The 24,169-nt window shown below is 55.7% G+C and overlaps 1 protein-coding gene across 4 annotated transcripts in view; it reads left to right on the top strand.

Moving 5' to 3' along the window:
* Positions 1-24,169, top strand: part of APBA2 (amyloid beta precursor protein binding family A member 2) — a 79,515-nt gene that overhangs the window by 24,207 nt on the left and 31,139 nt on the right. For 3 of the 4 annotated variants that reach the window (XM_037053777.1, XM_037053774.1, XM_037053775.1), the window contains exon 3: positions 15,486-15,542. The exons of the other annotated variant lie outside the window; for it this stretch is intronic. The gene's annotated coding sequence lies outside the window, so the exon portion shown is untranslated. The remainder of the gene's footprint in view (positions 1-15,485; positions 15,543-24,169) is intronic. 4 annotated transcript variants of the gene reach the window in all.

The raw sequence follows: 24,169 nt of genomic DNA, 5'->3' as shown, positions 1-24,169 counted from the left end.
CTGTCCTTATAGTGTCTCTCCACTTGGGTTTGTCTGATGGTTAGCCCGGGCTTGGGGTCTGGGGAGGAAGACTGCAGAGGAGGTGACGTGCCCTTCTCAGCGTAGCATCTCCTTGGACTGTGAGGACTCACTATGGAAGGTGACCTTGATAACCTGGCGGGTGGATCTCTGCCAGGTGGCCCCTGGCTGTCAGGTCGCCCCACCCCCTTCCGCAGTCCTCTTTGGAAGGAGGTCACCAGGCTGCACCGCCTGTGTTTAAGCTCCGCCCCACAAGGGAATATTGATGTAAATCACTTGGAACTGTTTTTTGGCTCAGAGACTTGTGGAGTCTTTCCCTTTTACTTATTCTAGCGTTCGTGTACATCAGTATGGAAGTTGCAGGTATTCATTTCGTATTTGGGTCATAACGCAGCCTTTGTTTTGTTGTGCTGTCCGTCCATCGGAGCGCTGTCCATCTGCCACCTCTGCCGCCGCTATCCCTCTATCTCCGCGTCCTGTGGGCGTTTTCTTACTGCAGGTCTCAGCAAGAGGGTCCAGGCCCATGTCGCCTTTCCCCCTCCCAGCCCTAGAGTCGGCTGTTTCTCCAAGGTCCCTTTGACGGAGCACTGAGGAACCCCGGTCAGTGTGTTGAGCGTGCTCTTTGCTGCTGAGGTGCCGCCGCTTGGGGGCCCTGTCCGTGGGCGGGGCCAGGGCACGGGGCGCGTGTGCTCGCCCGCGTACACTGGCACGCCGCCTCCCCTTGCGTCTTGATACGTGGCTCCATCACGCGGCCACACCCTCGACCCAGCTCAGGGGAGCCACGGCTGTGCGTCCGGAATGGAGAGGAAAAGTTGGACGAGCGCTTTGGAGAGCAGGACAAACAAAAGACTTGGAAGGTGGAAGGAGTATTTTTAGGTAGACCAAAAATATGCCTTGACACCCAGTGTGGGGAATAAGACACGCAGTTCGCATCACCATGAACGTGCCTTCCTGCTCAGCTCCGTCAAATGCACTAAAATACAGTTACTGTTTATTACTTTAGGGCATGTTCTGAAAGCTTTACTCTATGTATACACCTAAATGATATTGTTCTGCACGTTGTCAAGCTCCATAAAAACGTATTTTATTGTGTTCCTGCAACTTGAGTTTTCATTAACTGAGAACTTTTCCCTGTGTTTACCTTCTCAGCAATCCCGAGGAAAGCAAGAGTGACTGTTTCCGTGGTCTGGGTAGAGAACAGAAGGGCTTACAGCGATGATATGATTTTTCTTCCTAAAAGGTTTTACTTATTTTTAGAGAGAGGGGAAGGGGGGAGAAAGGAGAGAAACATCCATGTGCCGTTGCCTCTCGCGCGCCCCCAACTGGGGACCTGGCTCGCAACCCAGGCATGTGTCCTGACTGGGAATCGAATGGGTGACCCTTAGGTTTTCAGGACAGTGACCAACAGTCAGGACTGATATTCACCCCCCCCCCCCCCGACTTCAAGGAGGTAACCAGAATGGGCTCCAGTTTGCCATCTTCAGAACCCAAGTCCATACGAACGCTGAAGGATAGGAAGACGAAACTGGTCTCTCGGTCCCTTCATGCCCCTGCCGCTCCCTTTGCCCGGGGTCCTGGCCTGTGGACTGCAGGATCTCGGTAAGGCCAGGCCTCCTGTGGTTGGCTCAGGCCGAAGCCCCTTCACGCCCCACCCCCCAGCATCTGCCCACATCCTCCACGCTCCTCCTGAGACTGGAAATAACACCCCCTGCTCACAGCCGCCCCCGCTGCTGTTCGGCAGCAGATGCCGCCCCTGGAGTCGTGCTCCGTGCCCAGCCGCACTTCCCGCTCCGGTTGGGCCCTTTCCTGCGCTGGCACAGACGGCACGTTTCTCTCCAGCTGAGCAAAGTGGGGAATGGTTCTTGCTCCCCTCTCCTCCTCCGCTGCTGTTTGTTTTTTTCTGTGTTTGCTGTACAACTTCTGCAAAGAGAAGTCACTGCTGGTTCCTCCAGCTCCTCCGGTCCTGTTCTCTCTGAAACCCGCTTCTGTGAGACTTTGGCCCCTCCTCAGACACCCTCCTCAGACACCCTCCTCAGCAGGGTCAGGGAGCACCTGCAGGGTGTCTGAGCCTGCGGTCACGTCTTGGTCCTCCCTCCCCCTGCGCTTGGCTCTGCCAAGTGTGTGTCTTCTGGCTTCCCCAGGAAATGCTTCTGCCCTTGCCTAGGGTTTCCCCTCTACGTCACTTGCACCCCTCAGGGACCTGTGATTGCTGGCGTGTCCCCAGGATCAGTTCGGGGACCTCTTCTCTGTGCAAGCCACACTCAGGCCTTTGTTGATCTCATCCAGTCTTGTCTCATTAAATCCATCCATCCATCCATACGCTGAGAGTTCCCAGTGTATATCTCAGCGCAGACGTCTTTCCTGAGTGCCAGACTCGTGTGTTGATCTGCCCATGGGATGCCTGCCCGCCCTCCCGGAGGTCTGATGGATGTCCCCATGCATCTGTCCCCCAGGGCTCCTCCCAGCCCTGTTTCCCATCTCATTAAATGCCAGCAGCATCCCTCAGACCCCTGAATCGGACTCTGAGTCAGCCATCTGCACCACCTGCCCCCTGGACTGTTGCACCAGCCCCTGGGTGACTTTCTTCTACCCGGACCCCACCTCTTCCCACCCAGGCCTGTCTCCACTCAGCAGCTTTAAATCTTAAGTCACACCTCTGTCCCAAGCCCCTAACGCCCTGTCTCACTCAGTACAAGCTGGAAGCCCCTTCTCTCTGACTTCATTTCCTAGAACTCTTCCTGGAAAGTCCTACCCCATCATCCTGTCTGCTCAAAGGTTCTGCACAGAGCTTCCGCAGGCCACGCGGTTAAGCATTGGCCGCCATCCCGTTAACTCTGACCGGCTCATTGACGCTGGCCTGTGCCCCCTAGTGGGGACGCCTGGATGCGCGGGTGCCTGGCTGTCCTGTTCAGCCCTGGGATCCGGCCCGCACATGGTATGCGGGCCCACTATCACAGGGCCGGCGCAGTGGCAGGCTACCCTCAAGGGTGGTCCGGCCCTTGCTGGCCTCGCCCTGGTCCTGGCCGTTCTGGGACAAAGCTAGGTCGCTTCTTGCTCCATCTGCCCTAATATTGTCTGTCACAAGCCCCAAACCTATCCAGGACTTGGCTGCTTGTGGGTTTCCACCTGGGAGCTGTCCCTCATGCTGGCTCCCTAACTGGTGTGCATGTGGACACTGTGGGGTCGCCTGGTTTCCCGCAGAGCGAGCCGGGCCAGAGCCCCAGCCACCCCACCCTGCACCCCATCCGCTCGGTGGGCTCACCCGTGCGGGTCGTCCTGATTTTGCTTACCTGTGCGGCTGTGTTGCATTGACTAGAGCCTAGCGCCACGGGTCTTTGTTGGACATTTAGATTTTAAAAGCGCATTAAAAAATACATTTCACTTAAAAATATGTTTCACTTCACTACTTAGGGTGTAGATACATTATAGCTCTCAAACAAGTTTCACGTTGCTATTTTTATACTCACGAGAGCTGACGTATTCTGTCCAGGGTACGTACGACTTCATTTTTAAGTTCTGGTTGCTGCCCAGTAAATGGACCTCGTGATTTGCCTGTGGGTCCTTGGGGGCTCCCCTGTCTGTTACAGGTGACATGTACCTGGGCTGGAGAGAGCCCCGGTCTAGTTCAGGTTGCACAGTGAACCCGCTGAGGAGCCGAGACTGGGGCCCCAACTTCTGATTCCCATCACCTGGCTTTTTTAGGCTCATAATCACTTTGAATGATGGTGCCAGTGTGGCTTATTTAAGTTGCCCCAGGAGGAACATCAGCTAGAGAAAGACAGCATTGCAGCCGCCCACCTGTTCTATTTGGGGAAACGTACCTTTTCTGGGACCAGCTCTTCTGGGTGATTGAGAGGCTCTAAGAAGCGGGTTGCACAGTCACCGATTTAGCTGTAGATGACCATGAATAAAACATAAAATAGGCAATTCCGTCTGTAGGAGCAGGTGAGCGGTTTGAGTGAGCAAGTATATTCACTGGGGAGCCCCCTGGGGGCCTCGGGAGGTGTGCCGGCCCTCGCAGAGCCGGGAGTGGCTCCCATGTGGTGCCCCAGGGACAGAGCTCTGGTGCGGGAAGGGGCCACGGCCGCCTGCTAGGTAGGCTGCCCCCAGGATGGGGGGGAGCACTGTGGGGCGTGGCCCCATCCTGTCTGCACCGAACCTCCCCGGGCTGTGCTCCTGCTGTCCCACAGGCAGGAGTTAGAGGAACTCGGGTGGTGTAGGAGCCTGTGAAGCCATCTGCAGAGCTTTTGTTTCTTAAAGATTTTGTTTATTTACCTTTAGAGAGAGGGAAAGGGAGGGAGAAAGGGAGAGAAACATCAGTGTGTGGTTGCCTCTCTTGTGCCCCCTTCTGGGGGCCTGGCCTGCAAACCAGGCATGTGCCCTGACTAGGAATCGAACCCATGACCCTTTGGTATGTAGGCCAGCACTCAGTCCACTGAGCCACACCAGCCAGTGGATTTTTCTAATGACTAGTAATGTCAGACATCTTTCCGTAGGATTATTTGCCATCTGTACATCCTCTTAAGTGCAATACCTTTTGTGCCTTTTGTACATTTTCCAATAAAATTTTTCCTGTTGATTCTGGGGTTCTCACAGATTCCAGTTACACGTCCGTTTGCTGGGTATATAATTTGCCGATGTTTTCTCCCAGCCTGGAATCTGTCTTCTCTTTCTGTGGACATGACCTTCGTCAGGCAGGAGCTTTTTATTTCCACACGGTGCAATCCATCAGCTTTTTGTGAATACACTTTTGGTGTCAAGGACAAGAGCTCTTTGCCAAAACCTGTGTTTCAAAGTTCTGTGATGGTTTTTTCTAGAAGAGAGGGGAAAGGGAGAGAAAGAGAAGGAGAGAAACATCCATGTGCCGTTTTAAGTTTTATAGTTAAGTCCATGGTGCATTTTGAGTTAATTTTTATGTTAGGTGGGAGGCTTAGGTCAAAGTGAATTATTACTATGTATATTTTTGGCCTGTAGATGTGCAAATGCTCAGCACTGGCTATTGAAAGGGCCCCCCCTCCCATCCACTGAATCGCTTTGATCCTTTGTCAAAAATCAGTTGGGCGTGTTTGAGGGCACTGATTTTCCTGCTCTCTCTATTGGGTCCCATTGATCTATGTGTTTATTCCTCTGCCAATTCCATGCTCTTTTTATTTAAAAAAAATCCTCACTTGAAGATATGTTTATTGATTTTTTTTTATTCTAGAACAGAGGAGGGGAAGAAGGGGGGGGAGAGAGAGAGAGAGAGAGAGAGAGAGACATGTGGGAAACATCGATTGGTTGCCTCCTGTACTCGCCCTGACCAGGGCTCGAACCCGCAACCTTTTGGTGTACTGGATGGTGCTCCAACCCACGGAGCCACCCGGCCAGGGCCCCCAAGGCACTAGGTTACTTTGAGTCTGCAGTGATTTTGCCTTAATGTCAGGCAGAGGGCTTTCTCCCACTTTATTCCTCTTTTCCAAAAATATTCAGCTATCCTAGGGCTTCCGTCTTTTCCAATTACTTTTAGACTTCTTGTCTGTAGTTACAGAGAAAACGTGGCTGCTGGAAAACCGTCCTAACTGATTAATTGGGCTGGAAGGCACTTCAAGATCCTGCAGCCCAGGCAGCTGCCTTCTCGTTCAGAAATACCCTCCGTTCCCGTCGTCCACTCCAGTATCCTGCGGCTCGCCCTCCGGACCCGCGGAGCCCCGCTGTGCTCCTGGGAGGGTCCTGTTCTCATAACTGCTTTCAGGTCTTCACTCAGTGCTTTGGTTCCTTTTCAGCTTTTCCCAGTACATTCTCCTCCAGAGTCTCTTCTTGCCGACTGGAAACACCCAAGCTTGACTTGGACTTTTTTCCACAGAGGCTGGTGTGGGGTGCGGATGCCCCAGGGTCCGTGGTGCTGGAATAGGCAGACTCCAGGAGGGTTATCCTCTCAGTGACCTTCTCCCCCAGCAGCACCTGGAGAAGCCACCATGTCACCCCTGGGTGGGCTGGCGGGGCCTGGCCTGTGGCCAGCTTTGGGGGCAGCTGCGCTCCTCCACCCACCAGGTGGGGGACAGCCCTGCAGGATGCCCAAGACAGAACCTTGCATCCTGTTGGGAGCCCCGTGACCAGGGGGTGTGGGCCTAGGGCAGTCATCGGAAGGGGGCCCACTCCAGGCCAGGGTCTGAGCAGCGTGCAGAGGCCCCTGAATGCCCCGGGCACCCCACCTTCCACTGGGTTGCTGAGCCTGCTCTCGGAGGCGTGGCATTTGGGGAGAGCAGGCAGGCTCTCCACAGGCCAGAGCCTGGCTGCTGTGTCGGGGGTCCACCGGTGGCTGTGTGGGGGTGCAGGCTCAGAGAATGGGGCCCTTCCTGGGCGCCCGTGCTGGGCCTGGGCCTGGAGTGCTCCCTCTGAGGGGCCGACTGTGAGTGGGAGACAAGTGTGGGCACCACCGGGGACCAGTGCTGGGGACGTGGTGGAGAGCGAGTGGGTGGTTCAGGCTTGATAACCAGAGCCGGCCTGCGCCTGCCATTCGGGGCCTGCCAGTGCTGCATCGTGACGTCGGTTAGTAGGTGACTCTCACTGTGCCCCTCGCACAGGGAGGACACGAGGCGCAGGTGTCCTGAGTCCTGAGCCAGCGTCACCTGGCTGGTCTCCCGGCATGGCCTCTCTGCCGTGGTTTCCGCCCTAGGGCCTTTGTCCTAAAAGCCAAGGAGGGACTGAGGCGGCCGTGGGGGCGCAGTGCAGGGCAGGGGCACTGGTCACAGCACAGGCGGAGGTGGGGCTTGGGTTGCGTCTTCAGCTCAGAAGCTTTAGGGAGTGGGAGGGGTCCTGGGACTGTGGTGGCCATGGCAGGGGCGCTGAGGGACACTGTGACTTTGGGGCCATGTCTGAGCAGGGGCTCAACTGGCCATGAGGGAAGGAGGTGGCAGAGGCGTCCTGGTCGTGAGTGGACGAGCGCTGCCGGCCCAGTCTGCGTCCCGCCCTGCGCGGTGGCAGCTGAGAGTTGCTAGGCGAGGGCTTCTGCGGCCCCTGCACCGCTGTCCCCCTGTCCCCCCCGTTCCCCTCCTCACTCATGTTCGTCCCCGCCCTCTCCCTCCTGCCCACGAGGGCCAGCAGAGGGCTGTGCTCTCAGTGGTCAGTACCCAGAAAAGTCAGTCAGAGGGGAACGCTGATGGTGGCTCACACTCCTCTGTCACCTCAAACGAGGGTTTTTTTTGTTGTTTTAGGGAAAGCAAGTCCTGGCCAGGTGACTCAGTTGCTTGGCATTTTGTCCTGTACACCAAAAGGTTGGGGGTTCGATTCCCAGTCCGGGCACGTGCCTGGGTTTCACATTTGACCCCTGGTCAGGGCATATGCCAGAGGCAACCAATACAGGTTTCTCTTTCCCATCAATGTTCCTCTCTCCCTCTCTCTCTCAAATCTATGAGCATGTCCCTGGGTGAGGATATTAAAAAAAAAAGAAAAAAAGGAAAGCGGGCTTGGAACGCCTCAGGCATTACTGTGGCCTCAGCTGTCACTACAGGGCAGGAAAAGTGATTGTTTCAGTTAAAGTGGATTTGGAACACACCCTTTCCGAACAGTAGACTGAGGACAGCAGCACATGTGGCACTACTTTGGGTTTCCACTCCTAAAGAGAATTGAACGGAAGTCGTCTTAACTGCCAGCGGCGCAGTGGTGGCCGTTCGGGGCTGGCAGAGGCCAGCTCTGCCGGACCTCCCTGGTTCCGACTGGGTCAGCCGACTCGGACCAGCTCAGCCACCGCTAAGAACTGGCAGGCGCTCTTGCTCTTTCTGGAACCTGAAGGACATAGGCAGCCAGACACACAGACGTTCTGTGGACCAGGCCCTGCCTCCCGGGCAGCCCCGCCCCTGCCTGAGGGCCTCAGGGCGGGAAGAGCAGTTGGGGGGTGGGTCACCCTGGGTGCTGCCGCGCCCCACCCGGCCACACACCCACCTGCCAGGCCCACCAGGGACGGCCTCTCAGACACAGCCCACTCTGTCTTAGCCTAAAAAGTCTCCCTCATTCCATGTGTGACTAGAGTCGGTCCTTCTGCCCCCTCCTCCCGTGACTCTGCACCCCTTCAACAGGCCTTTCCAAAGTTCGTGTGTCCCCAAGGGGCGAAGCCACCCCTGGTCACCCACAGGGGTGACATGCAGGCCTGTCCTGTGCGTCCCCATCTCACTATCCACCATTTGTGACAGCCAACCAGACTGTTGACCTGAGCCAGGTCTTTTGGGTTAAATTTTTATTTTAAAACATTTGCCACACACCAGAAGGTAAAAAGAATAGTACGCGCCCACTGCCTGCTTAAGGTGGAGACACTTATGCCTGGGTTTTCTTCCTGCGTGACTTGGTGGCAGAAAACAATCAACATTTGTGGTCTTGTGCGTGGAACCGCTGGGTGAGGGGTCCTGGGGCAGCCCCACGGGGTGATCCTGGCGTGGACCAAGCTATCCGCTGAGGGCCAGGCACCAGGCAGGAGGGACCGCGTGGAGATGGGTTTCCCGGGGCTGTTGGCGGGGCCTCCGAGATGCCTGCGCCGAGTGCGCTCTCCATGGTGCTGATCGAGTGTCCGCACAATGTGGCCGCAGGGGCTTGTGTGACCTGCTCTCCCCAGTCCCACCTCGCCGCCACTCACTTCTTACTCTGTCGCCTGCATGCAAGGGCCTGTGTCCAGCCCACCACCCAGGNGCGGGGTGATCCTGGCGTGGACCAAACTATCCGCTGAGGGCCAGGCAAGAGGCAGGAGGGACCACGTGGAGATGGGTTTCCCGGGGCTGTTGGCGGGGCCTCCGAGATGCCTGCGCCGAGTGCGCTCTCCATGGTGCTGATCGAGTGTCCGCACAATGTGGCCGCAGGGGCTTGTGTGACCTGCTCTCCCCAGTCCCACCTCGCCGCCACTCACTTCTTACTCTGTCGCCTGCATGCAAGGGCCTGTGTCCAGCCCACCACCCAGGAGAGGGGGCATTGGCCTCCACGTTTTGAAGGCAGTGTCCAAGAACTTGTGGACGCGTTTTAAGATTTTTCTTATTCAGCCCTGGCTGGCATAGCTCAGTGGATTGAGCGTGGGCCTGCGAACCACAGGATCGCGGTTCGATTCCCAGTCAGGGCACATGCCTGGGTTGCAGGCCAGTTCCCAGCAGGGGATTCATGAGAGGCAACCGTACATTGATATTTCTCTCCTTCTCTTCCTCTCTAAAGATAAATAAATAAAAAATCTTCAGAAAAAAAAAAGATTTTTCTTATTCACTGGCATCAGAGGGCCACCAGGGTGGACGGCGTCCATGCCACATGTCCCGTGACAGGTACTGCTTCACAGATGGACCCTTTAGTCCTCGGCGCCACTGTGAGGCCGTGGTACTCCCATTTCGTAGGTGTGGAAACGGGGACCTGCAAGTCATTCCGGCCACACAGGAAGTGCTGGAGCCGGCGTGCAGCCCCGTCGCTCAGTCAGCACCGCGGAGAGCTCCACGCGCTGGCGCCTAGGCTGTGCTGGTGGGAGAGGTGGGGAGGCTCAGACTGACGCATAAGGAGATCGAACGATGGCGTGAAGGGTGTGAGGTGGTGATGCGCAGAGTGATGAACACCTGGAGGAAGGGGGCACGTGTGTTGTTATCCCCACTTGGGAAAAGGATTTGCCACTTCCAGTAAGTGTGAAGAGGCGCGAGCGCTGTCCCCAACAGTTCTGGTCCTTGACAAGTATTCTGGGCACCTCTGGCTCTTGGCCACGTAGAGACACACGGGTGTCCCTTGTTTCGCCGGCTGTAGCGGCGAGAAAGTGGGAACCGTGGGAACACCCAGCGATGGGAAGTAGCTGCACGTTCCTGCGGTGAAGCAGCCCCTGGAGGCGAAGAGCTTCGAACTGCAGCTGCGTTTTCACGGGCGTAAACCTCGCAAAGGTAATGTGAGGTGGGGGTAAAGTTTCAGAAAAACACGTGCAGTTAGATACCATTGGCACGTGCAGAGGCAACAGGTGCAGGCAAGCCCATGAGCACAGTGAGCTACAAACACGCCAACTGCAGCAAGAGTTACCTGTGTGGGGGAGGCAAGGGGTGCGATCCGGGAGGGGCTTCGACCACCCTGGGAGCTGTGAGGGTGTCAGAGACGGGCATGGGCGCTGGCTGGGTGGCTCGGTTGGTTGAGGCATCATCATGATGCACCAAGGTTGTGGTTTCGATCCTCGGTCAGGCCACAAACAAGAATCTACCGATGAATGCATCAGTAGGTGGGGAGATCTGTGTCCCTATTTTCCAGCCTGGAGATTGACACAGATTGGGAGATTATTCCCCAAATAACTGTGCATCACCAGAAGAGCAGGCTCTGGGGTGTGTGTTGGAGGGGGGGGCGTGACCTGGCCCTCGATGCATCCGGAGGGCGTAGGAGCAGAGTGAGGACATGTCCTCCCAGGCAGCAGGAGGTGTGGCCAGGCCGTCGCGGCCGAGGAAAGCCCCACGTTCCGAGCCATGTTTGCTTTTCCAGGTTCATTTCGGCAGCAGGGAGGGAGCACACCTGTGAGGTGGGGAGACCACAGGCAACCCTGAAGGGCCTTTGCATGTCTCTGAGTTCACATAGAGACACAGGCCGTCAAACTAAAGCGACCTGGCTGGAACCAAGGGCTCGAGAGAGGGCGGGAGAGGGCGCTGCAGCCCAGAAAAGCCCTTTCCTTTGGAGAAAACGAAAAGGGGTGCTGGGCCTGAGTGGCAGTGCCCTTGGCCTTGAGTTAGACTTCTGCTGCTGCCTCCGTTGCCTCAGGGAGTTAGGACAAGCTTGAGAAGGACGCTAATAGGGAGCCGGGGGGTGGGGGTGGGGGTGGCAGGGACCCAGAGCCCCGATTCCCCTGCCGGCCACCAGGGCGTGTATGTGGTGCCCGCCGATACACAAACACGTCAAAGCCACGCGTGGACTGAGTTCAGACGTGGGCCCGCTGCTGTGTGTGGGAGAGCGTTGTGTGGGGTGCGGTGCTCTGCTCTCCTCCTAGAGCAGTCCGGGGATTCCGTGTGTTTGCAGGGGCCTCTGGAGCGTGGGGGCTGCTCGGGCTACAGAGGATGGGACTCTGTCCTTTTGGGGGACCTACAGACGGAGGGCCAGTGGAGGAAAAGCTGGCTGCTTCCTCCGGGGCCGGCCGACCCAGGGGGCAGCAGACAAGCCCACAGACGGGCTCGAGGCCCTGGGGGAAGAGAGGGGAGCTGGACTCGTGGGCGGGCAGGCGTGCACGTCAGCGCTGGGAGAGCCAGGCTTCCGGGCCGGTCCCTGCTGCCCTTCTTGGTCGTGGCTGCCCAGAGCCAGACAGCTGCCCAGAGAGGAGCAGCTGAGCCTGTGGACGTAAGACATGTCTGAACCTGTGAGAATGTGTGTGCATTCCCTTGGGCCAAACTGGCGGCAGTTGCTGGGAAGCCAAAAACCTCAGTGGGTTGAGAACGTGCTCCAGAGAACGGGACTTTTGCCCCCTATTTCACAGATCAGAATCTAAGGAGAAGGCCAAAGGGGTTATGGGCAATCCATTGGCGATGGGTGAGGGAGGAGGGAGAAGGCAGAGCAGGGAAGCCTCTGAGACTGGAGAAGAGGTAAAGCAGACAGACACGGGCCTCTCTCACGTGGGTGGGTGCAGGACGATTAACAGTCGGCATTTCCAGCCCGTGGAGATGGTGTGCGGGGGAACCGGATGACAGCGAGGGGCCTTGTGGTCTATGCTCTGCTGGGAAAGGAAACCCCCTGACATTGCAAAGGCATGTTACTGTGTGAGCACAGATACAGAAGTACAGTAGACAGGCTCCCTTAAGGTAAAGGTTGAGCCCTTGCTGGTATGCCTCAGCAGGTTGGGTGTCCTCCTGAACACCGAAAGGTCACAGGTTCGATTCCCGGGCAGGGCACATGCCTTCCTGGGTTGTGGGTTCAGTCCCTGGTCGAGGCGCATGCAAAATGCAACCGATCCATCTTTCTCTCCTTCCTTTCCCCTCTCTCTAAAAGTAGAGTAAATGAAACCTTAAAAAAATAAAAAGCGAAGATCGACCACTGTCAGGAGAGATACCAGCCCAGACAGGACTCCCCGCCCTGACTCACCTTAGGTAGGAAGTTTTCGTGTCAGAACATCCTGTGTGGTTCCTTTGGTCTCTGAGTTGGTGAGGCCACCGCCCAGGCCCCCCTGTGCTGGTCAGGTTTGGCACATTTGCATCCACAGGGTCACAGCGCTGACTTGTACCCGAGGGAGGAGTTGAGGCTCCACCTCCTGGCTCCCCGGGTAGCATTCTCGTCCCTGGGCATAACATTTGGTGCGTGCACCCACCCCAAACCACTTCTTCTCAGAGGTCCCCGGATGCTGGGGTTCGCCGGGGAAGGAGGAGATGCTATGGGAGGTGACACGGTCCCCGGCACAGGCTGATGTGATGGGTTGAAAGGCGCTAGGAGCCCGTGCCCTTTGAAGGAAGTGGAACCGCTGTGTGTCAGGCGCCTCTGCTTCCAGGTGTCAGGTCGAAGGGCAGTAGCATGGGAGCGTCTTCAGCCCAAGGAGGAGTACCAAGCATTTCCATACATCTGCACTGCGCTGGTGTGGGGTGTCAGGGTGTTACAGAACAGGGCCAAGGGGGGTACGATATACTGTTTCCAGTGGGACCCCCCCCCACTACGTTTGCTGTGTCAGGTGCCAGAGGAAAGACGTCCCTCAATGCCAGAGATTTGTGAAAAGGGAAGGAAAGGTTTATTTAAAGCTATACAGACTTAGACTAGTGACCTAATGTCCTTCATTAAAGTCCTTTAGGATCCCCACAGACGCTCACAGTCCTTCCTTCTCCCTCTGCCCTAGTCTGGGGACCGTCTCTCAGGAAAAGAAGTAGAAGTCCGTGATTCGGGCTCCGGCACCATCATCTGTGCCGCCACAACAGTCTCCAGTTAATCCAGGGCCATGGGGCACCTGCTCATGGCCCCAGCGAGAGTCCTTTCACCCCTTTTCTTGCAGGCAAAGTNGGGGCACGATATACTGTTTCCAGTGGGACCCCCCCCCCCACTACGTTTGCTGTGTCAGGTGCCAGAGGAAAGACATCCCTCAATGCCAGAGATTTGTGAAAAGGGAAGGAAAGGTTTATTTAAAGCTATACAGACTTAGACTAGTGACCTAATGTCTTCATTAAAGTCCTTTAGGATCCCCACAGATGCTCACAGTCCTTCCTTCTCCCTCTGCCCTAGTCTGGGGACCGTCTCTCAGGAAAAGAAGTAGAAGTCCGTGATTCGGGCTCCGGCACCATCATCTGTGCCGCCACAACAGTCTCCAGTTAATCCAGGGCCATGGGGCACCTGCTCATGGCCCCAGCGAGAGTCCTTTCACCCCTTTTCTTGCAGGTGAAGTCTGTCCTGCTTCCTAAGCCACATGGCGAAAGGGAGCACCCCAAAGCCACGTGGTCCCCACTCTGCCAAAGCCATATGGTTCTCCCCCCCTCAATGGCTGCCAGCGTCCAGGTTTAAATCCCTGCACCAGTCCTCCTCTGCAGCCCCATTTCCGACTCCTCCCACAATCGGCTACACTTGCCAGCACTCCTGTACCCTTCCAGCTTTACGGGGCTGCCCCCGTGAGTCTGGGCAGGCGTGGCCCCATGACATGGAGACAATCATCTCCAAGCTCTCACGCAGGCGCTGTAACCAGGGGGAGTTGCCTCCCAGTTGCATCTTGGGTGGAAGTCACTTCCATCCCCGTGGCTCAAAGCATGGCCACAGCTAATTAACATGTCTGTGAAACCAGTTGAAGATTATAGATATGTTAAATGACCAGTCCAGAGGTTAGCTGCAAAGCTGTTGCTGTACAAAACAGCTCTCAGTGGCCCTGCTCCATGTGTCCCTTCCCCCAACCCACACCTGTGGGGGTGGAGAGGACATCCTATACATCTTTCTAATATTTCCTGGACCCCTAGAGTTCTGGACCCCATTACAAATTCCTATTAGGGGCCTCCCTCTTGGCTGCACTCAGTTGCAAGGGGACTCCCCAAATTCCGTAATTAAAACCCTGCTAAAAACGTCTGTCCAGGGACATAGGAGCAATTGTCGGGCTGCACTTGGCAAATGACAACCCAGAGCTCGTGGTCTGTCCAGGCCAACAGCAGGCACAATGCTGGTACCTTGTCCCCAAGCACAACGCCATCCCCTGTGATGTGCGCACAGACGAAGGCAGGCTTCCTGGCAGCACAGCTGTCTGTGAAATGTTCTCAGCTCTTTGCTCCCAGCTAACGAGCCCCCGGGTTTTGAAAGGAGCCAGATTCCTCTATAACTTACTCCTCTTCAGGCGAGTGACAGGTGGGAGAAGAGGCCCTGGGGTGTGATATTTAAGACCAGTAAGTCCCCCCTCTTTTTTATTTTTTAAAGATTTTATTTATTTTTTAAAGGGAGGGAGAAAGAGAGGGAGAGAAACATCACTGTGTAGTCACCTCTCACACGTGGCCCCCCTCCCCCCTCCCCGCCGCCTCCTAGGGACCTGGCCCACAACCCAGGCATGTGCCCTGACTGGGAATCAAACCAGCAACCCCTTGGTTCACAGGCCAGCACTCAATCCACTGAGCCACCCCAGCTGGAGACCCCCTTCTTGCACTGCCCTAGGCTTCCTGCTCATCTACTGCTGAGCCCCGTGAACCCCTGCTCCATCCCAGGGCCTGACCTTGAACCCTCCAGTCCACTGGCCTGTCCCTCCATTTGCGAAGCACTCTCTGTTTGAGAGAAGTGTCAGTCCCCATGGCCTCTCTGTTCCCTTCATGAAACCANTGGGAATCAAACCAGCAACCCCTTGGTTCACAGGCCAGCACTCAATCCACTGAGCCACCCCAGCTGGAGTCCCCCTTTCTTGCACTGCCCCAGGCTTCCTGCTCATCTACTGCTGAGCCCCGTGAACCCCTGCTCCATCCCAGGGCCTGACCTTGAACCCTCCAGTCCACTGGCCTGTCCCTCCATTTGCGAAGCACTCTCTGTTTGAGAGAAGTGTCAGTCCCCATGGCCTCTCTGTTCCCTTCATGAAACCACCTTGTCCGAGAGGCAGGGTGGGCTGTGAACCTGGACGGGCACCAGAGGGGCCCTGCTTTTCCCTTCTCCCTCTCCTCCACCCCCTCCAGCCCCCAGGGGCACAACCTCCTCTATGCAGGAGTGTCCCCCAGATACCGGTTCTGCCAACCAGTGGGTCAGGCTTTGTTGTGGGGAAATGAATATTCATGAGGGCTTTGAGGCGCTTTGTTGAAATGCTGGGTAGCATCTCCCTCCAGTTGAAACGTAAGCCGTCCCTTTTTGGCCCAAGGCGGTGCCCTCAGGCAAGATTCACGCAGCGAATGGCTAAAGCAACAATTTAATGATTTGTTTTCGGGTAATTCCTGGCCATCCCTGGCCATCCCGTTGGAATTCTCCTCGGTTTCACTTCTGCATTTGCAAAACAGCATACTCATTCGCATTTCCATTCTTGCAGGAGGTCTCCAAGCACCTGTGTCTGCCCTTCTGGAGCACCAGTAATTTTCTCTTTTCCTTCTGTTTTATTCCAGAAAGATTTCATCCCCAGGAGGCCTTCCCCGACAGCCCCAAGCCACACAGCGTCTTCGGTAAGAAATACGAGCCTCGTGTGACGCGAGGAATGGGATTCTGCCCCCACCCTGAGGGACGCTGCCCTTCAGATGGGCAGGGTGGTCCCCATAGTTACCTCCTGGGAAGCTGTGTGTGTGTACTTCGGTGCTTGCCTGAGTGACAGGCGTCTGAGGCCGGGGTTGGGCCCACAACCGAGGACCGGCCGCCGCTGGGCACCCCACTACCCCAGGAAGACAACAACGCCCCACCCCCCCTCACCCTCCCGCTTCTGCACATCAGCCTCCTCCCTGCATTCATGTCTGAGTCACAGGCTCCGATATCAAAANCCACCCCGAGGGACGCTGCCCTTCAGGTGGGCAGGGTGGTCCCCATAGTTACCTCCTGGGACGCTGTGTGTGTGTACTTCGGCGCTTGCCTGAGTGACAGGCGTCTGAGGCCGGGGTTGGGCCCACAACCGAGGACCGGCCGCCGCTGGGCACCCCACTACCCCAGGAAGACAACAACGCCCCACCCCCCCTCACCCTCCCGCTTCTGCACATCAGCCTCCTCCCTGCATTCATGTCTGAGTCACAGGCTCCGATATCAAAAGTAGGTCCCCATCTCCAGTGGGAGGAGTCATGGGACACCCCTCACTGCCAAATTTGGGCCGCATGGTCAGTGTGCTGGTAGTCCAGCACTGAGAAGTGACCAGGACCCTGTGGGGAAGACTGTGACTTTAGTTAGAAGGACCTTCCCTGAGCTTTTCAGGGACAAGGGGTGGCCTGTGTGGCTGCCACCCCATGGGTGAGGCTGTGCTGTCACCCCGGTCCCACTGACCTACCTTTGGCATTTGGCTTTTTCCTCTTACCCCGGCAGGGCCTGTGGGAGCGGATTTGCGCAGGTCTCTGTAGGCAGCAGAGGGACCGTTCAGGGGGAGACCTGCAGGGGGTAGGTTGGGACTGCAGACCAGTGGGCGCTTTCCTTCTCTGTCCAGGGACTTGGTGTAGGCCAGTACGGACTGGGGGTGTTCGAAGAAGAGGTAAGGAGGCAGGGCCGGTGCCCAGGGCAGGCTGGAGCTTCTGGCGCGTCCTGGGGGTTCTTCTGCGTTTGGGGGAGGAAGCAGCGGTGGATCGGATGGGGTGGCAGCGGGCAGTGGGGCCTTCCTCTATCTCACTAGCTGGCTCTGCATCTCCGCCACGTCCAGGTGGCCGCCTACACTCGATGTGCCGGGCCTGGGTTGGGGTCCCCTGCCATCACACTGGGCGGTGGCCTTGCCGCAGATGTCCTGGACGGGGTCTGGGGTGGCTTTGGGGGTGGGGCACACGCATAAGGCATTGGAGACATGTTGAACAGCCAGCCCCACATCAGGCAGAATTCACAGGAATTGGTGATTTTTGATGCAGTTGGGCAAAAAAAAAAAATAAAGAAGCACTTTTCAGTTGTCAGTTTTTAAAGTTTGTGAGTTAATTCTCGTGTTCTCCGGGAGGCCTTTCCATCCTGTCTGATTTTCTATTTCGAGTTGTAAACGTCTTTTGGCCTCAAATGCCTCAACCACCCTTGGTGGTGGAAATGCTCATGCATTGCGGGGCAGGGGGGGGGGCGAGGTGCTGGGAAGGGAAGGGGTTTCGCTCGTGAGTGGCAGGAAGGCTGGCTGGTGAGGGAGCTGTCCCTCACGGGTAGCGGTCTCACTGAGGACAGCGCCGTTCCGATCCCCGGGAAGCCCGGGCTCACACCGCCACCCCAAACCTCACACCGCCATGAAGTCGGCTGCTCATCGTTGCTCTCAAGGGGACTGGGGCTGTCCCTCCTTCTGACGCAGCCACAGTGCAGTGCTGTGGGTGCCTCTGAGGTTTGAGGTGTTTTTTACTTTGTGAGCCCCAAAGAGGCCCTCTGCGGGCCTTCCCGAAAGCGCTGGCCCGGCTGCCTTGGGCTGTGACATCACTGAAGTGACAGCACTCCTCACGATTCTCTCCAGCCTCCCCGCAGAACGGCGCGTGTCCTCCATGAGGAACACAGCAGCCAGACAGGTGCTTTCCTTTCTTCGAAACATGTATTTTCTTTAGAGAGAGGGGACGGGAGGGAGCAAGACAAGGGAGAGAAACATCAATGTGTGTCAGAGAAACATCAATCGGTTGCCTCTTGTCCACGCCCTGAGTGGGGACTGAACCCACAACCCAGCAGGTGCCCTGACCAGGAATCGAACTGGTGACCTTTCACTTTGCGGGATGACGCCCAACCCACTGAGCCGTGCCCGTTGGGACTGACAGGTGTTTTTCAGCGTCACTTACTCTGGGAAGAGAGAGGAGACCTGGGTCTGTTCGCTCTGCGCTGCAGACGGCCCCTCAGTGACTGGGGAGTGCTGCAATGCAGGGCATCTGCCTGGTGTCCCTTCCAGGGTGCATCTGTGCATGGCCAGCAGCGGTGTGAGGGCTGTGGGGCCCATTCTGTGTCCAAGGGTTTCTCTCCCTCTTGAGAGACAGAGCTCATGGGCCGCCCTCTTTGGGGGCCCTCGCAGGACATTTAAGCCACACTGCAGACCGGCCTGCGCCTCCCTGCCTTACTGCTGGTCTCTCGGTGGGCTGCACACCTGCCCATGAGCCAGCCTGTGGGGCCTCCGGTCTGGGGCCTCAAGTGCAGGTGCGCGGGAGAGGATGTCTGTGGTGGCCACGGGGCTCTGGTCACTCGCACTCCCAGAAGGCCTCTTGTGGCATCTGGGAGGTGGGGCTGGTGATGTGTTGGGGGGCGGTCATGAGAAGAACCTTGGGGTGAGTGGAGAGCGCACAGTCCGCCGTAGCTCCCCCAAGTCATCAGTTCCCTTCCTCGAAAGAAGAAGAGACGGGACGTGAAGTTGCCCGTTGACATTCGAGTCTGGACTTGGTGTGTACAGTTTCAAATGCTGGAAAATCCCTGCTCTGTGGCCTAATTTTTTTTTCTTAGTTGCACATTAGGAGAGAAAAAACTCACCAACACCTTTTGTTTTGTTTTGTTTTGTTTTTATTACAAAATGAAAAATGTGTTAAGAAAATAGCCCTACAAGCTGCTACTAGGCTGAGCCCAGCATCGTCAGTGTGATTCAGTGGAAGGTGAGCCGTTTCTGGAGGTGACTTTTTATTAATGATACTCAGATCTAATTAATTCTCTCCCGTTCTGAGTAATGACATGAGTGCCTGAACCGGCATCTCACGCCACGTCCAGTGGGGTCCCAGGAGGAGCCCGTGGGCTCGGAAGCCCATGTGCAGCTCAGGCTTGGACATGCTGAACCTCCCGAGAGCCCAGAGTGCCCTAGGACAGCCCTCCACAGATCCTGCAAGGAAGTCACCTAATTATATCTAACTGGTCATCTTCCAAACCGATTTAACCTTCTTTCTTACTTACCGATTTTTAGAGAGAGAGAATTTGTTTCTTGTTCCACTTCCTGACACATTCATGGGTTGATTCCTGGATGTGCCCTGACTGGGGATCGGACCTACAACCTCGGTGTATCAGACGACACTCTAACCACTGAGCTACCTGCCCAGGGCCCACACTGATTTTCACCACACATGCCCCCGGGTACCCAAGGAGAGGCCGGTTGAAGTTGGAAGATTCTTGTAGCATAGCTTGTGTGCGGGCCAGTTGCTAAGCAACACGCATGGCGACCCCGAGTCTCCCAGGGCGATGCGCTGGGGTCTTCGCTGGCTGAGTGCGTGGCAGGAGGCTCTTTCCGTGCCATCTGGGGCTGTGACAGGCCCATTCCTTTCTTGGATGACAAGTCACTTAATGTCTTTCAGTCACTGGGCACATTTTCAGTGGAGGACACCCAGGCAGTCCCGAGGTCCCACCCTGCTTTGCTGGGAAAGTGGCTTTGCAACCCGGTGCCTCTGTGTTTTGTGCAATGAAGGACGGCAGGAGGGGCTGGGAGCTGCGTTCAGTGGGGCAGAGTTCAGTTGTGCGGGTGAGAGGCAGTCTGGGTTTGGATGACGGTGATGGCGGCACAGCGGAATGTCCTCCCTGCATCCCGATGGGACACTTGTCAAAGTTCAAACAGTCACTTTTTAAAAAAATACTTGTTTCTAGACAGAGGGAGAGGGAGGGAGAGAGAGAGGGAGAGAAACATCAATGTGTGGTTGCCTCTTGCACACCCCCTACTGGGGACCTGGCCTGTAGCCCAGGCCTGTGCCCTGACTGGGAATCAAACCAGTGACCTTATGCTTTGCAGAACGATGCCCGGCCCACTGAGCCGCACCAGCTGGGGCGGGATGGCCACTTTTATGTTGAGCTGCTTGCACCACAATTGCCTGGGGAAGGAGCCCGGCTCCCAAGGGCATTGTGGAAGCCCAGGCGCAGCGACAGCCTTACCTGGGGACCCGGCCACAGTTCTGCCTCGGAGGCCTGTGTGTGGCCCTCCCGCCATTCTGGGATGCACTGAACATTGCAACAGTGCAAGAGTCTCTCCTCCCTCCTGCTGTTGTCTAGGTGTCACTGGGCCTGGGTCCCCTTGCTGCCTGGCCTTGGGGGGTGGGCAGCTGTTCCCTGGTGGTTTGAGCAGGACAGAATGTGTGAGAATGTGTGACCAAGAGTCTGTGTCCGAGTCTGGGTGTGTGTGTGGTGTGCACGAGAGAGTGGCGAGTATGTGTGTGTGAGAGAGAGAAAAGCTGACCGGCCCCTATTTCCGGAAGCTGGGCTGTCAAAAGTGACGCCAGCCTGGCCATCCTCCCCAAGTGGCCTTGACCCCAGGGGCACCAGGAAGCCCGACCCCCAGACATTAGGGCAGTGCTCCCTGGCTGGGCAGCTCGCTCACTCAGAGCATCGACCCGATGTGCCAGGGTTGCAGGTTTGATCCTTGGCCAGGGCACCCACAAGAATCAGCCTGCGGACACATCAGTAAGGGAACAGCACGTCAACGTCTCCCTCTCTCCCCCGCCCCCTCTCTTAGTGAACGAGTGAGAGGAGGAGGCACGGCCATGTTCCCGGTGCCTCAGCAGCAGGCAGCGCCCTGGCTCCAAACGGAATCTGAGGACAAACACTGGCAGCGAGGCCCTGCCCACACTGTGGTGCTGGCTCTGGCCTCCTCCCAGTCAGGTCCCATCCCCGCAGGGACCAGGGATGGTTCCATCCTGCACCAGGTCCCATCCCTGCACCTGCTGACAGAGTGACGGACAGAGGGAGGGGCCGTGGGGCTCATCGTTCCGAAGCCCTGTTTTGGATTGTGCGGGCCCCAGAGTGTGGGTGTGGGGTCGGCATTTCGGTGAGCACAGCCGGTCAGTTGCCAAGTGGTTGTGACCAATCCCACCCCATCCGCAGGCACACAAGTTCCACTTGCCGCGAGTTCCGGCCAGTGATGGGAGTGGTCGGTCATTTCACCTTTATTCTGGTGGACACGGAGGCGGGATCTCTGGTTTTAATTCACATTTCACCAAAGATGAATGACGTTCAGTGTCCTTTTTGGGTGTTTTTGTTGTCCTTTGGATATCACCTTTGGTTCTTTTTTGTGTCGGGTTCTTGGTGCTTTGTCCCGTTTCTTTACCTATTCGGTACTCAAGACGTGGGTCTGATGGATGTGATGCCAGTGTTTTCTCACCTTTTCCCTCACTTTGGGAGGCATCCCTGGATAGAGAGAAGCCTGGCTTATGAGTCTCTCCTTTCAGACAGTTGCACTCGGCACCCAGTTTAGGAGATCCATTCACCGCCCAAGGAGACCTCCTGCGTCAGCTCCGCAAGCTTCATTGTTTAAATGTCGCATTTAAGTCTGCAGTGCGGGGTTTTTATGGATGGCGTCAGTGACACGCCAAGACTCATTTTTCTTCCATTTAAATGATCTTGTTTTGTTTTTACTCCGTCACCATTTATCCCCTTACACCTTCTTCTGCCTCCACCCACCCACCTCCCCTCTGTAGTCACTGCACCGTCATCTGTGCCGTGAGTTCTTTCTCCTTTTTTCTTTTTCCGATCAATTCTGCCACAGCGCCCCCAGCTTCCCCCCAAAGCTGTCGGCCTGCTCTCTATCTATGAGTCTGTCTCTGTTTCGCTTCTTAGATCCATTAGAATCTTTCTCTTCTTCATTCATTAGATTCCACGTATGAGTGAAATTATATGGTCTTTGTCTTTCTCTGACTGGCTTATTTCACTCAGCATCATGGTCTCCAGGTCCCTCCATGCTGTTGCAAAGGGTGGAATTTTTCTCCTTTTTATGGCCAAGCAGCACTCCATGGTGTAAAGTTGTCTTATCCACTCATCCACTGATGGGCACGCGGGCAGCTTCCAGATCTTGCCTGTTGCAAATGGTGCTGCAGTGAACACAGGGGTGCGTTCATTCTTTTGAGTTGGTGTTTTGCGTTCCTTCAGATGCGTACCTGGGAGTGGGATTGCCTGGTCGTAAGGCAGATCCATTTGTAATTTTTTGAGGTACCTCTGTATGGCTGTCAGTGATTATTATTTAGTTGGCTCTGCGCCGTTCATTTCTGGTCTGCTTTCTGCACCGAGGGTTTGATCCCGTGTTTAGTGCTGCCCCGAGGCAGCTTTTGGCCCCACCTCCCTCCGGCCTTCCCTCCCTGGTGATGGAGGTCTCGATATTTTTGAGAGGGGGAGGGAAGGAGAAAGAGTGGGAGAGAAACATCAATATGTGGTTGCCTCTCATGTGTCCTCTACTGGGGACCTGGCCTGCAACCCAGGCATGTGCCCTGACTGGGAATACCAGGGACCATTTGCTTCCCAGGCCTGTGCTCAAATCTACTGAGCTACACCAGCCAGGGCGAGGTCTCAATATTAAAGTCACCTTGCATATCTGAGCTAAGCCCGGCTTGTGATACGATACAATGTTTATGTATAGCTTGTTCAATTTGATCCTTTTTCAGTAGTTTCTTTGTTAGTCTGTTTAAAGTGCATTTGCCTGTAATTTTATTTTCACTTAATGTCAAAGTCTGGTTTTGGCACCGAGATAATGGTGGCCATTTAGAGCGAACTGGGGAGCACGGGCTCTCTTTATGTTCCCCGGAAGGTTTGGGGCAAAATTGGTATTGGTTTTTTGTTTGTTTATTCACTTAAATGTTTGGAAGAGTTCACGTGGGAAGCCGCTGGCATGTGAAGTTATTCGAGAAGAAGGTTTTTAATTAGAGGTTTAATTTCTTTAGGAAATACAGAACCACTTGGATTTTTAATTTCTTCTAGTCTCCGTTTTACTAAATTGTATTTCAGCAATTTGTTCATTCCGTAAAAATTGTCTCAATTGTTGGTGTTAAATCCGTAATATCTGTTACTGTCTTTTACAAGTGACGGCACCTGTTCATTTCTGATGCTGCAATTAAATGGAAGAATCATTTCTCTCCTGCCCCTATTTTCCTGTCTTGCTGGGGATTTCTAATATTAGTTTCCCCCAAGAATCAACATTTGAGTGTGTTGATTTCTTTCTATTACGCATTTTTCCTGTTTTTCCCCCCTGCCCTTATTTTCTTATTTTCTTATTTTCTTCCTGCAGCTTTATTTGGGGTTTAGTTTGCTGTTCTTTTCACAGCACTGTGAGTGAGTGGCTCTCCGATTGTTCCCTCTTCCGTCCTTCCTCGTCTTCTGATTACAGAATGGAAGGTTAAACACTTCCTTGCAGGCCTGCTTTGGCCGTGATACACTTTTTATAAAAGTTGTGGTAAAAAAAAAACCCATGACGTTTACCATCTTAACTGTTTTCAAGTATACACGTCAACAGCACTAGTGAGATTCGTCTCCTTGGGAAACCCTTTCCAGGACTTTTCCGCCTTGCAAATCGGAAACTCTTCCCCAGCCCCTGGCAGCCGCCTGGCACAGGTGGGGTGGGGACAGCACCTGCCGGAGAGTGGTCAGCAGGGTCGTAATATGGGTGTTGTTGTGTATAGTGTTAATTTGAACACTTCACCTGAGATGTCTGGTGGCATGCTTGAGCGTGACATAGGTATGTTGCAGGATGACGTGCCAATGATTTCGGGTGCAAGGCTTTGCAATCAAAAGGGGCCCCGCCCCTTCCAGCCGCCTGAGTAGGGGCGTCTCTGTTCCCATTCAAGACACACACCTTGATTGGTCGTTCTCTCCTTCGCGTTGCACTAGAATCTTCCTCAGCTTTCTGTGTGCAGCAGAAAAAGCGAGCGTTTGTTCATGGGGTGGAGGCCCATGTGGGTCACTCTCCCCTGTGACCCACTTCCCGCCCCACAGTCAGGCGCTGTCCCGGCTGGTGTCCTGCCCCAGGCCTGAGCGTGAACCTCCGAACCTCTCCGAGGGCCTCTGTCTTCATTTTTAATAGAAGGGCCCTCGTTCTCCTATCCAGAGGGCCCCGTTTCCTGTAATTCTGCACACCTCTCAGAGGTGTGGCTCCACTCCCAGGGGTCGCCTCCCCGGACCTCACCCCCGGAGGAGCCGGAGGGGCGGGGCTCAGCACCAGCCTCTGTGTGGTGCTCTGTGGACAGTCCCTGGCCAATGNTCTGTGTGCAGCAGAAAAAGCGAGCGTTTGTTCATGGGGTGGAGGCCCATGTGGGTCACTCTCCCCTGTGACCCACTTCCGGCCCCACAGTCAGGCGCTGTCCGGGCTGGTGTCCTGCCCCAGGCCTGAGCGTGAACCTCCGAACCTCTCCGAGGGCCTCTGTCTTCATTTTTAATAGAAGGGCCCTCGTTCTCCTATCCAGAGGGCCCCGTTTCCTGTAATTCTGCACACCTCTCAGAGGTG

This window comes from Sturnira hondurensis, unplaced genomic scaffold (genome assembly GCF_014824575.4).
Source record: "Sturnira hondurensis isolate 20B ecotype Veracruz unplaced genomic scaffold, ASM1482457v3 Scaffold0007865, whole genome shotgun sequence".
NCBI classification, from domain to species: Eukaryota; Metazoa; Chordata; class Mammalia; order Chiroptera; family Phyllostomidae; genus Sturnira; species Sturnira hondurensis.
This window is presented reverse-complemented; position numbering and strand designations above follow the sequence as displayed.